Raw genomic sequence first — 14,399 nt, forward strand, 5'->3', positions numbered from 1 at the left:
CTAGCTAATCTGTCCTTCCCTTCCTCTCTTTTCTCCTTCACTTACTTTTTCCTCTGTTCCTACACTCTTTTCCTTAGATCCTTATAGTGTGTCTCTTTTTTCTTTAATTTCTCATTTCCTCCAACTTCTCGATTTCATCTAATAATTCCTCTTCTTCTCTACCTCATCCCTATCGTATTGTTTTTTTTCTTCATCCTGATATCTCTACATGACCTTACATCTTGTTTCCTTGGCACCTTTTCTTCCTCTCGCATCATCACCTTATTTTCAGTCTTTGCATTCTTTCATTAATTCCTCCTTCTGATCTGGATTTGTTTCAGTTGTCTCTTCCTAAACTTGTTAGTCATCCCTTTTTATCATAACTCTCAATTCCTATTCTTGCATCCATCTCCACAGCACTGCATGTACATCTCATGTTTCCCCACCCTCCCTCTCCTCACCTTCCTCTCTCCCTCTCTTTTTTTTCCTTTTTTTCTCTGTCCCCTCTACCACTTTTTTCTCAACTACTCTCCACTGCATCCCTTAGTGTAATTCACCTGACTTCCATTTCCTCCTTACCCCACCTCTCCTTCCCTTCCTCTGTCCCACCTCACACCTCTCTCCAACCAGTCTTCTCCTTCCATCTGCCATGTCTCCTTTTCCACCCTCTGTGTCTCCCTTGCTCTCCTGCAATCCAGTTCACAGGTTTCTCAGGGCACATTGTTGCATCCCAAAGGAAGCTTGCGCAGCATTCTGCTATAAATAATTGAAGAGGCCCCACATGGCCAGGCACGCTCAGTCTAAATGGATTATTCTGGGAGAGATCAATGCTGGCCTGTGAGGGTTTTATTAGGGCCTGCAGATGAAACGTACAAGGCCACCGCCAATGCTCTTCTCCCTCTGTCTTAATTCTGTCCTGCTCTAGCGTGACATTCTCCACACCCCTTCCTTCTCGCCGTCTGCACTATCCACCCACTCCCGGTGAAGAGCCCGTCATGCCACAAGAGGACCATGGCCGACGGTACAGTTACATTACAGTTCTGAATTAAACATACATGACCATCCAAGGGAGTGTATGAATCATTCATTCTTTATGATGCCTTTGATTATGATGCAGGCTAGTAGTAAACGGGCCAGACAGCATTTTGTTATTCCAGCCATTGTCGAGATGCATCATCCACTCAGACCCCCACCATCAGCAGCCACTCACCAGAATGGGGAATGGCGGGAAACATCCGGCAATACCCACTGGAATTGTCATGGGCAAAAAAAAGGGGGGGAGGTGAAACACTACCGTGACCTTCAGGAGTAACGACCCTCGGGGGCGTGTGGTGGCTGCAGTGGTGAATAACCCTCTGTAAGCTTCTCTCCCTGCGGAGATTTACAGCTGTTTCATTCAGAGAGAGGTTTCTTAATTGTCTGCTTTCTGGAAAACATACTGCAAAGCTGGCAAACACAGACAGTTTGTTAGTTATTCAGACCTACTGGTTCCAAGTGGTTAATGAAGAGAAGGGTGTGGTACTATTCCCAAACTTAAGGCACTTCCAACAAAAATTCGACCTCATGCATAACCTGTATCCCCGTAATGTGTCATCATTTGCAATGCTACAGCAACACATTTTTTATTTATGTTAAGCTCCAAAGCATGCAGTAACACACAGAGTCACAAGACCAATTAAAGCTGCAAGCAGCATTGATCGGGCCCTCGCAACTTCACGCACGTCGAGGGTACTGGCAGGACTCTGGGTGACGCGGCCATGCATTTCTGTGACCATCATACATTGCGTGCACGAGTTAAACAGTATTTCCTGCCTCAACCAGCAGCGTAGCAAGATCATGTTGCCAGGTCTTAAGCCTCAAATGTTTTGAGTGTACCTCCGATACAATCATAAATGTAAGCCTGTTAAGATCATTAAGAAAATGAATGTGTGAATGTGTTTCAGTGTTTATAAAATAACAGACCGTCAGTTTACTGGGATGGGGTTCAACTCCCTGCAGTGTCCTGCTGATTGTATTTGAACTTACATAAAAGTTAACAGAACAGTATTGTCATTTGCTTTTACTTGAACACTTTAATGTAACACTGTTTTCATTTTAAGCTCTTCTATAACTTTAGATTGTAGTGTGAAGCTTTCATTGTAACATTTAACGTGATTTTCATGTAGAAGCTCTAGACAGATCATTTATACTAATGCCCACTGACATGGTTTGAGAACCACTGTTGTCTAACTTTTGCTCTCCATGCATCTTAGTTTGCACATATTTAGATCAGAGAAGTCTTTTTCTTATGATGTGCACACGAACCCTTTAAATAAATTCAGTGTTTGGGCTGCTGTAATTAAAGAATCCTGCTTACTTCTGTGGTTGCCAGTAGGTGGTGCTATGACTATGAGTTAATATTGGCATGCAAAAGTCCTAAAATCATGACAGTAATCAAGCATGTCAAGTTTGGGACAGTTTTGTCAAAGTACAGTTGAGTTACAACAGCTTGGTGGATGATGGCGAACCATGTAAAATGGCCGCAACACCAAGTCCATGTTGTTTGATGAAACCTCAAGCTTTTAGTAACTTTTAATCGCTACGGTCTTTAGATTGTTCTGACCAAATTCTAAGTTGATCGGATTAATTCCCTAGGAGGAGTTCGTAGTACAGCACATGGAAATGGAAAAAAACAGGAGAAATTCATACAAAATTAAAAATGGCTGACTTCCGGTTGGGTTTAGAGCATGAACCCCTAAGATTTTTTGTTAAGTCTACATGTGATACATCTGCTTACCAAATTTTATACAGCTAGGTGAAACGTACTGCGAGGGCTGCATCGTCAAAAAATTGTAGGGGGCGCTATCGAGCCAACTTGCCGCTCTGAAGCATTAAAATCACATCAGATAACTACATTCAGGATTTTAAATGTGTTTGACAAGTTTGGTTACGTTTTGAGCATTTTTAGCCCCTCAAAAACACTTTTGTTTTTCGTGGCGAAGAATGCGTCGCCACGGCAACGGCCTTTCACAAAACAACAACCTTTGAGTAACTTTTCATCACAAAGATCTTTAGATTGTACTGACCAAATTTGAAGTCGATCTGATTAATTCCCTAGGAGGAGTTCGTTAAAGTAGAGTCCCTGGAAATGTCTAAAACGACACTAGAAATTCATACAAATTTCAAAATGGCTGACTTCCGGTTGGGTTTAGGGCATGGCCCCAAGAGACTTTTATTTAAGTCCACATGTGATACATGTGCCTACCAAATTTTGTTAATCTATGTGAAACGTACTGCGAGGGCTGCTTCGTCGAAATTTTGTAGGGGGCGCTATTGAGCCGATTTAACACTCTGATTGAATAAAATCATATTATAGAACTACATTTTGGCCTTGTGATCTGTGTGTCAAGTTTGCTTGTGTTTCGAGCTTTTTTAACCTCTCCAAATGACCATCGTCTTTCACGGCGAAGACTGCGTTACCACGGCAACGGCGTTCGACGAAACATCAAAAGCTTAGAGAACTTGCATTATGAACTTCTTACATTTGTGTGGAACAAATTTGATGTTGATCTGATTTTCCAACTTAGAGAAAAAAGCCAAAGTATAAAGACTTTAACTTACTGTTGCCAGTAGGTGGCGCTATGACTATGATTCAAAATTGGCTTGCAGATGTCTTCAGGCCTGGAGTTTAATCAAACACGTGAAATCTGGTAAAGATCTGATGATGCGGAGTCGAGTTACATCAGTTTATTCGTTAATGGCGAAGGATCGAAATTCGCAGAGCCGCCACGTCGCCACGCTTCGACAACTTCCTACAATTTTCACAATGAAGCATTATCAAGGTCTTAAGGCTTTTGTGACAAAATTTGAGAGGGATCCGATTAATCTGTGAGCAGTAGGGTGTCAAAGTACACAACCTATGACTTCCTGTTGCCACTAGGTGGCGCTATTACTATGATTCTAAATTGTCATATACATGTGTTCAGGGTCAGGATGTTATGACATCTGAGAAATTTGGAGCAGATTAGGCAATGTACAGCCGAGTTACAACAACTTCCTGTTTCATGGCGAATGGTGTTTTTTTGCCGCCACGCCACGGACACATAGTTCGATAACTTTTTGATCTTTGAGTATCGTTTCACTGCCAAGGTCTCAAGAGCATACTGACCAAATCTGAAGGCAATCGGGTTTAATCTCTAGGAGGAGTTCGTTAAAGTACGGCGCCTTGAAACGGTCCAAAAACGTCATAAAATTCAAAATGGCCGACTTCCTGTTTGGTTTAGGATATACCTCCTTTTGACTTTTTTGTACGTCCCATCACGTTCCACATACCTACCAAATTTCATACAGCTAGGTGAAACCCAAAGTTGGGGCTACTCTGTAGGGGGCGCTATCGAGCCAAAATGTCATGCCGCAGCTGGACACCCCAATAATACTGGAATTTTCACCACGATTGAATTTTGTGCCAAATTTCAAAAGATTCCCAGTATCCCAAGCACCTCCTTTTTGCGATGAAACTGGTACGATATTAATAATAATAATAATGATAATAATAATAAAAAACATTAGAATAACAATAGGTCCTCCGCTCCGACTACGTCGGTGCTCGGGCCCTAATAATAAAAAACATTAGAATAACAATAGGTCCTCCGCTCCGACTACGTCGGTGCTCGGGCCCTAATAATAATAAAAAACATTAGAATAACAATTGGTCCTCCGCTCCGACTACGTCGGTGCTCGGGCCCTAACTAGACCAACTACTGTAGTTGCATCCAAACACAATGTTTGGATGCACAATACCAGTTCAAGGCGTTTAATGTTAACGTTACATACTGACAAATATCTTCAGTCACTGAACCTTTGTAAATTCTATTTTGTAGACCAGAGGTTTTTAAACTGTGAGTAGCGGGTTTGGGGTAGTCATATGAGGCACGGAGGCTTAGCTAACGTTTCACTTCATGCAATATCTTGTGCAGTAACGTAGCTGCAAAATTAACCCTTAACGCCCAAATGGTGTAATTTGCGTCAAAATTCATACTTAAATGTAGTCACACGTACACAATACACATATTTTTAGAGAAAGCGTGACTTACATTTTCCGAGGACCATTATATCTGAGGTTCATTGCGAACAAACGTCCAAAAATCCACTTCGAAATCATAGAAAAAAGACGTTCCTTGTGATTCCAGATCTTCAATGGAATCAACGTTTTTAAGTTGTATTCAGTTATCAAAGTAATCTAGTTGTCCTTGCCTGTAGATCCATGGGTGAACTGAAAACCGGAACAGTTTATACAACATTCGGCATACGTTTAATGGTGGCAATTTGCCAAATTGTAAACAACTATAGCTTTTTTAAAAAGTTGTTGCCCACAGCTAATGATTCTTGACCCTAATTTCACGGCTACATTGTACTTTGTGTGTTCATCTCCCAAAGCTTTATTGGTAATTCCAAAACTACTGATTATTCAAAATATTTAAGAAAGAAATATTTATAACAATGTTATATTTACAATTTATGTTATACTGTCAATATTTTTTAAATAGACCAGAGGGTGGTTGTTGGGTGCAGTTGTCTTAATTTTGTCTGAGGGGTGCCTGCAAAGTCAGACTTTGAAAACGCCTGTTCTAAGCATTTAAAAAAGACAAGTAACACATTCTTTGAGAAATATGTATTTCAGTTTATATTTACCACTCTGCATTGGTATCAAATGAAATTATTCCCATTGGCACATTTCAGCTTTAATATTTTGTTCACATAAAAAATGTTTTATATAAAATACAGTTTTAATAAACGGACATATTGCACAAATTACAGTTTGCCCCACAGTTGACCCTTGTGACTGATATCCCCCCTATATTCTCAGGTTGTCTAAACACACACATTACAACTGCAATTATCCTTGAGTAAAGAGCCTTTGAACGCTTAACATGCTGCTTTAACCTGAACTAAGACTTTCTCAGTCATTATGATGTGTGCCTTGCACTAGTTAAATTGAACTCTGACAAGGTTACAATTTTACTACAATAAATACACTTTTGTGATTACTGTGAAAACAACACACTCAAACCTTCCACACGAAAAATAAAGGTGTACTTCCTCTTGCCACTTTCATCCTTTCGAATTGTTTTGATTGGGATTGTGGCTGGCAGACATGAATAGACATTGCTTTATGGAATATTGCTTTAAAATGAAGCTTAACATGTTTGACAGTGAGAGAGGGGCCCGAAAGGCTTTTACCCCGATCCCTCACAAGTGAGTGGTCTTCCTCTCCTTCCCTGGAATGGAAGAGAAATCTTTTCCCTTTCTGACATGTTGGGCATGTACCAGGGAAATTTGTACACATCAAAGCCATTAAAGTGTCAAGTTCCACGGTGGGCTTAAACCAGGTCAGAATGTTCATAAAAAACTTGTGAATAGTGCATTTTTGCCCTCATTCTGGCAGTCAAGACTTCCCCTAAAGAGCTTATATCTTAGCCATTTGAAGTGACAAACCAGTGTTCAGAAGATGCAAGGACAGTTTCTTTCTCTGCTGTTAGAATATTCCAGTACTCATTTGCATTTGGATTTGAGATCCATATGCTTCCTGGCAAGATTTACTGTACAATATGGCACTGTTGGACAGAAGGCTGAGTACAAAAAAGGCTTTGTCACATTATACAACCCCTACATTGCTTTTAATTATTAATCATTTTAACGCACTTTAAATTAACTGTGTGGTGGCAACCACCGGAGTTTTGGTTATAGATGTCAATCTTATACTGGTTTTATTTACCCTAACCGTTGATATGCTTGAATAACATATTACTTTAGTGGAGGTGAGGATGGGATGAAATGGCATACTCTGAAATTAACATTTTGTTACTTTGAATTTCAAATTCTGCCAAAGACGGGGGGGCAAAAACATGAGAGAAAAAAAATAGCCCGCTGTTTGTCTGGAGGTGACAACTAACAAGCACTATCCGGGTAATTAGACTGCCGCAGTGCACATGGGCGAAGCTCACCATAAAGTTTGCTTATGATTAAAAATGTTCTTCTCTCTCTCTTTTCTGCCTCTTGCTTTACATGTTTGGGCTCCCTTAAACAGCTCTGCCAGCCATCCACATCTGCTTCCATTTCCACTGCATTAATGACACGGCCACACACTTGGGCTTGGTGGCCTGTAATGAGACTGCGGAATGTGACTTAAAGCTCATCTTTTAAATATTAAAAAAAAAGTATATGTGCATGTGTGTGTGCGAGCGTGTGTGAGCAGGTTCATGTCTCTCACTATGTGCATTTGCGATGTGTGTCGAGCCTTTCTCACATGCCTGAATCTTTACTGCCCGGCTGGTGACAGGTGAGCATGATTGAAGTGCATTTCTGCAGGAGAAAACAACGGATGCTTGGGCATGCCATCCAATCACCCATCTCATACATACAGAGAGGCTGGTTGATTGATGTCAAGTTAGGAGGTGGACACAGTGAAAAGCTAACCTGCCGCCTCTACCAAGAGCCACCTCACTAAAAGGTGATGCCATGCACTCTAAAAATTGAATAGGCTTCACAAAGAGAGTTTAGTAATTTAAATCTTTCGTAATTTTTCTGAGAGTGTCATTTGTATGAAAGGCAATGAAAGGAAAAAGGAGAGACAGAGAGAGAGAGAGAGAGAGAGAGAGAGAGAGAGAGAGAGAGAGAGAGAGAGAGAGAGAGAGAGAGAGAGAAACACTTGGCTGGACCCTTACTTAGGATTTCACATTGTATCTCAGCTATCTGCTATACTAAGCTTGTCAACAGGGTATCTTCAAGGTATGAGTAGGGTTTCTTTGATGAGCCCTTTCATCAAAGTGGTAACCTAAGCTGTCCTGTACAACATACAATTCTATTTCATGCTTGTTCTTTAACAAAAACTTTATTCTAACCAGTGAAGCACCTTAAATTCCTCCCTGGCTCCATTAAGATTTCAGAAGAACATACAACGAACCTCTACTTTTTAAAATCTGTGGCCTCTATGTATGTCCAACACATTTGGTATTTGATTGCTCCATGAGCAAACACTGGGTGAGGAGACACTTCATAAAATGCGTCCAGGCCATTAAGTCTGTGGGAAGGACTCCAGTAATAGCTGCCCTTCCACAGGCCTGTCTGTTAAGACAGCGGAGAGTGAGTGACTTCCTCCTGCCGTAGTGAGCATTGGGTGGCACCACATCTTAATATCAAGGAGGATTGTAGCATACAGACACATTTGTGCTGAAGTGGGGATACGAATTATAATCTAACATCTTACAAACAGTAGCCTAAAATACCACGGAGGCTATCGTGCATAAACACATTTGACATCACAAAGACAAGCAGAAAGCGAATGCAAATGTGTGTGTCTTTGTGTGTTCCACCAACTCATGCATTACATAATTTCTTTAATCACTGTGGTTCAGCTCCACATATGTTAATGTCTTCCTTGCATGAGGAAAAACTTTACTGTTATTTAAAAAAGAAAATGTGCATGAAATATGGAAAAGGCAAAACTCAAGAAGCATATGATTGGTTGCCAGAATAAATCTGTGGTGGCATATGTCTGAATATGATTTAGAAAGGACTGTGGACGATTTCCAGAGAGGTTGGGTGCAAGCGAGTGTTGTGTGCTTCCTCTCATACAAATCCAAAGGCGGATGTTACCTGCCTTTCTCTGATGCTCCTGGGCATTCTGCTGTGTGTGTGTGTGTGTGTGTGTGTGTTTATGTGCGTTTTTATGTGTTTGTGTGTGTGTCGGGGGGGTGGGGGAGTCACTCCAAATTTCTCATGTGACAGAGCATAACAGGGAATTGTAATACACAGCAACATCATAAATTTGATTACATTACATTGCACTGCAAGCCTCTAAGCCATTTCCAGGCACCATAAAAAAGCTATAACTAAGTTACCACGGGTACAAAGAAAAATGAATAAAGCCATTTTCTTTTAACAACCCGGGCGCTGGCGAGATATTGTTCTCTCCTTTGGCTTTTATGAGCTTTGCAGACGCAGGATGCGCTCGTTGCGATCGAAACAGGAGACGGAACAAGATGGAAAATGCACAACTTCTGGAAAAAAATAGACAAGATTGAACGTTTCAACACTATACCTCCAAATAAAAATGAGTTGATATTCGTAATATTCTCTAATGATTTAATATAGGCGAATGAGTCCGGATGATGTAAAATGCAAAGAGAGAGAGAGAGAGAGAGAGAGAGAGAGAGAGAGAGAGAGGTGTCTGCACTGGTTATAGAAAAATAATGGTAACACATAGGGCTCTTCTACATTTTCTAAATCTGTATCATTATGTTGTATAATGTTATAATGCAGCCTTATTATGTGGCAGCAGATCGTGTGCGTAATTTCGAGGAACCGTCATAAAACGGGGATCGAACAATGAAGACAACAAAAGCAGAACTATTTTAAAATGATGACCAATTTGAAAGTTTGAAACTCAAATCCTCGTTTAACATAAAGCAACATCAAATATATTGCAATTACAACAGGGTCTTCATCGAAGTCGGAGTGTCCAGCAATCAACAAGGGCATCGCAAGCACTTAGAAAAAGTCAGTGTCATAGCCGTGCTGACTCCACCTCGGTGGGGCTGTGGAAAGCCCGGGTTGTGCACATCGAATAATGCCCAACTCCGTTACACGCCATTGAAAACGTGATGCGCAAACACGGTCCAGTGGTGTAGACCGACACTACAGTAGTCTCAAAAGTCCAACATGTAGGCTATGCCTTGGTTTTGACATCGCGTCAATAAATTAAAGGCAGGGAGGGAGAGAGAGAGAGGGAGAGAGAGATAGAGGTGAAATATAGAAAATCGCATTTCCGATTGATGCCTGTACGACTTGAATGTCTCATGTTCATATCAGTGGATTCTAATGCAAAGCTTCTAGCGGTTGACTTGGCTAATGAAGCACCCCCCCCCCCCCCCCCCCCCCCCCCCGCGGAGATGCACTTGTTAGATGGAGCGTGTGCCCCCCCCCCCCCCCCCCCCCCTCCCACACAACACACACACACACACACACACACACACACCTCCGCCCGAAAAAAAAGATGATTCACAAATATGCGTTATGCTCCGGAGCCATACAGCACATACAAGTGTAGGATACATTCTTGAGAATCTTCGTTGTTGTCTCTGCTGAACCAGAGATGGGAGATTGAAATTGTAATGAACTCTCAGTGGTGGAATGAAAGGGAAGCCGTGCTTGTTTCGACCGTCGTTCAGAATGATGGATATTACTCAAGCAGCAGATATACTCTGCTCTCCAGCAGCAGCAGCAGCAGCTTTGCGGTGGTAGAGTCGGGTCTCCCGCTGACTCCGGGACTATCAAGCATCCCTCCCCTTCGCAACGCTTCGCACCAGCTCAAACGAGCCTCTTTGCAGTATTCTGAAATGATGATCCTCTTTGGGCACTTGCGTCTCTGCGCGGGTGTTAAAACGGCAGGAAGACGCACAGCTCGCGCGCTCCAAATAGCCTACCCCGCATGCCTATTTTTTTGGTTCCAGCATTTAGAAAATGACAAAGCCGTGATTCAAATTCCCAGCTCTTGTATAAAAAACAAACCCGGCAGACAAAAGTAGCTGGGCTGAGTCAGGATAAAAAGAGACAGGGAAGTGTGCCTACCTTTTTGTCAGCCTCGGAGTTCTTCTTTCTTTCTTCTCAGCTTATAAACCCTCACATCTTCATTATTAAAACAAGCAATAATCCCCGGGTTTGTATTGAATGTGTGCTTTCCTGCGGCAGGTCCAGTGAGGAGCACTTCACGGGTTCCTCTTTCGGGTTAAATAATGTTTTTTAATATCCACCCCAAGAGCGCAGTTCGCTCAGGACGCGTCTGGGTACGGCAGGAGGAGTCGCTCCCTCAGCAGCAGCCGCCGTGCGCACTTGGAGAAACCAGAGCTCTGTCCGCGCAGGGAAGCTGAGGGAATGATGTCATGCGTCCAGCCCTCCCTCTCCAGCCTCCCCTCAACTCACAGCTCTCTCCATCTTCTCTCCCCCCTCTTCTCACGTCCCCCCTCTTTCGTTATGACACGTTGTTTCGGCATCAGCATTGAAAAAAGACAAAACATTAATTTAGCTCTGAATGTTAAAATCTTGGTTTGGCAAATGTTACATTAACTCACTGGGATGCAAACATCTGAATGAATGTTTCCAGAATTACAATTAACAATGTAATAATTTATCTGAAAAATCGGTCATTTGTTTGTTGAGCAGTGGAAACACTTTTTTCCGCATGCGTTCAAATTAGGTTTGAAGCTGAAACACACGGCTGTATAAACTTGCTTTTGAGGATATGTTTTTGCAGTGCTCCACATGACGTGATGAAGTCATGCCGTTCCCCCACGCCTCACTGAAGGTATCGTCCAGTAGCATCGTCAGCCTGGCTTTACCCGGGATAAGAGGGGAGGTAAGGTAGCATGAAACAGACCAATGCACACCGCGCATTGCTACAAGGAAGCCTCCCCCGCCCTGGTGCAGCCGGCACATCTTAAAGATAAAGCACACCGTCTTCTTATCACAGTTATAATTGAGGTTCATCACATACTAGACTGCAAATAAAAGAGTGCTTTAACAACTCATTTGATCTTGTTTCGAGAGGGATTCATTTTGGGAATGCAACTATTTTCTATGGGACTGTAGATGAATTGGATTACTTCCACTGCAAGTCTTCACAGATGATTTCTTCTTCTTCTTATTATTATGGCATGAAATTTGTCTAAAAAATGATCATAAATGTGTATTACATGATCTACAAATGAAAATCAAATTTACAAATATGTTCAAAAATGTGTATGTAATTGTTGTTCGTATGTTCCAATCTACACACAAATAACAAGCAATTTGTACAGTTTCACAAATAAACACATCACAATCTGAATAAATATTAATATATTAAGTACAGACCTTTAACTTCAACTTCACAGATCTAATTATCAAATATTTGTTACATTCTTTTGTATTTAAAAAAAAAATGGGAGTTTTATCTCAAATTTGCTCCACAGTTTTTGGAGTTAAGTAAACATTAACAATAGCTTCACAAGACCGAGGCGGACCCCTCCAACCTCCGGCCCTCCCTCTGGTTCTCTGTAGAAGGGGCAGAGCACAGTGGAGACTGCTGGAGTCTGTTTAAGGGCTGTGGAATAAAGCTAGGCAACGGAGAGTCAAGCTAGTGCCTGCAGAGCATGTTGTAGAACTAGAGGGAGGGTGGGAGGTCTTCAGGGTCCGTACCCGCCATGCTGTCTTCCAGTGTCGATGCACCCCTGGAAGTGGAGCCTCCAACAAGGGCCCTGCTACCCTTTCCAGCTCCTGCCTCCAGATTTTTTCTTTCTGATGAAACTGCCAATATATGAAATCTGCAAAGTAGATTTTGCCTAAAAAAAAAAATCCCACCATTGTTTGGACCGGGTAACCTATGGACTATGGGAACAAAAGTTCTCCTCCCAGGATTGTCTAGTTCATTGTGTCGGTTAGTATTTTAGCTAGGCTGAAGCACTAGTCTTTCCCGGTTCAACCAGCCTGGACTGGACTGGAAAACACCTTGCAGTAAAACATTTTATCCATGTATTTACATATCACAAAAGCTTTAAGACATTGTTATACACAGGAAACTTTTCAAAAGGGAACACTATTAGATTATCTTACTTTTTTTGTAGATCATGATATATACATTTTAATGAAATAGGTCTGGGAATAACAGTGACTAACAGCCTCTTTTAAAACTGGTATCTTCAAATGCATTGCAATTCCTCACACTGGTTGAGTAAGCTATAAGGCATTTTCTGCATCCCGACTTTGCTGCTGGCTGATTGCTAAAAGAAAAAGACTGCAAGAGTGTTTAATCAATCAACTTCAGCTGTAGGTTTTACTTAATCAAATATTTAAAGTGGCAGGACAGTTTTCCTCTACGCCATATATTGGTGCACAGATGCTTTCAGCTGAAATGTGGCCACTGCTGGAGCTTGGCCATTCATGCTTCCCCTTACTGCATGGACTTGCAAGTGATAATACTCAAATTCCCACTTATCGGTATTCATGTTATGGGCAGGGGGATATAAACAGAAGACAGATAAACAGGACAGGTCATTGACTGGCCAATACATCATAGGGTAAACACAGACACATTCACAGTGAGTCTTCAAATCTGTGGAGCTGAATGTTTTTGAATTGCAACACCCAGAGGATCAGGGGGATACCGATGCAGCTGCTGACGACCAGCCATCGTGTAACCCCAAGACCTTTTTCTTATCTGTTATATTCATTGACAAGATAAGATGTGAGGTGTTTGTCATCCTTCAAAATAGTCTTGTGTGTAATAATATAATATACTAATAATACAAGCAGTATTATTTAAGACTAAACAAACCATTATTGAATTTAAAGGCATGTTTGACATGCTCAAATGTTGTTGAGTACATGAGTCCATGTAATGACTAACCTTAATGGATGGACTCTTATAGGCATGTTGGTTTAATAAAGTGTTATTATTGTTAACCTCAATCACAACATGATACACACATTGCTGGTTGTGCCAGATTCAAATACAAATCACATTGTACATAAGCCACTCAACTTGAGTCAATACAGCCACTTGTTTCCATTATTTCTGTCTTTTCAAAACATTTAAAAAAGAATGAAGAAAAAACATAATGTTAAAGATGATCAACAAGATATGCAAAAATGCGTTTAAAGATGGCAGACCTCAAGTGATTCCTGCGTCATGGGCTGGTACAACAAAGAGACGAGTCTGCATATATTAAGGACTCTGAACTCTTGTGGAGTGCTTTCTTGTGGAAAGCACTCCACAAGAGCCAACAATTTCATCATTTGTGGCCCCAGCGGGGATCAGACTTCTAACCTCAAAAGTGTTGAAGCCATTCTCTACCCACTGAGCGAGAAAGGACCACGTGTGACCTTTAAGCTCAAATAAAGCAAGTCCCCTGGACTAATAATTTGATTGTCCTTTGCCTGTCTGTGCCTTTACTTCAGATATTAGGGTACTTCTTTGATAATGTGTACTCACGTCAGTAAGGGCGCATCAGGCATTGTGAGCAAAAAGTCAACAGTGTTGAATTTATAATTTTATAAGTGAGCTTGTTGTAGGTATTAACATGTATGTATTTTAATATTTATGTCTAGATGACTCTCGTGTAAATTTGAACTTGTGCTTTGTTGCTCTACCACTAGGTTATCTAAGTTGTTTCCAAGAGAGTCACATGTAGTATATGTAATATAGATGATCTTTTCTTCAGTCAAGGAATGTGTCTCAGGAAATGCGAAAAGTGCATATTTTGCAAATGCATATTTTGGCGGTTTTATTACAATTTCCTTTCAGTGGTGGCGTTTAAAGAGGTGACATTACTTTAATGTAAATGGCCACATTACTATAAATTCAATATACATCATGATGACCAATCAATAAAACAGTTAACATAATC

At 41.3% G+C, this 14,399-nt stretch overlaps 1 protein-coding gene across 10 annotated transcripts in view; it reads right to left on the bottom strand.

Annotated features, from left to right (window-relative positions):
• The window catches only part of ptprsa (protein tyrosine phosphatase receptor type Sa), a 235,439-nt gene extending 224,575 nt beyond the window's left edge, over positions 1-10,864 (bottom strand). For all 10 annotated transcript variants that reach the window (XM_068707525.1, XM_068707523.1, XM_068707524.1 and 7 more), the window contains exon 1: positions 10,588-10,864. The gene's annotated coding sequence lies outside the window, so the exon portion shown is untranslated. The remainder of the gene's footprint in view (positions 1-10,587) is intronic.
• Between the last annotated feature and the right edge of the window lie 3,535 nt (positions 10,865-14,399).

Source organism: Cebidichthys violaceus, unplaced genomic scaffold (genome assembly GCF_023349555.1).
Source record: "Cebidichthys violaceus isolate CVI_PGR_0920_01 unplaced genomic scaffold, fCebVio1.0.p SCAF_13, whole genome shotgun sequence".
In the NCBI taxonomy this organism is placed as follows: Eukaryota; Metazoa; Chordata; class Actinopteri; order Perciformes; family Stichaeidae; genus Cebidichthys; species Cebidichthys violaceus.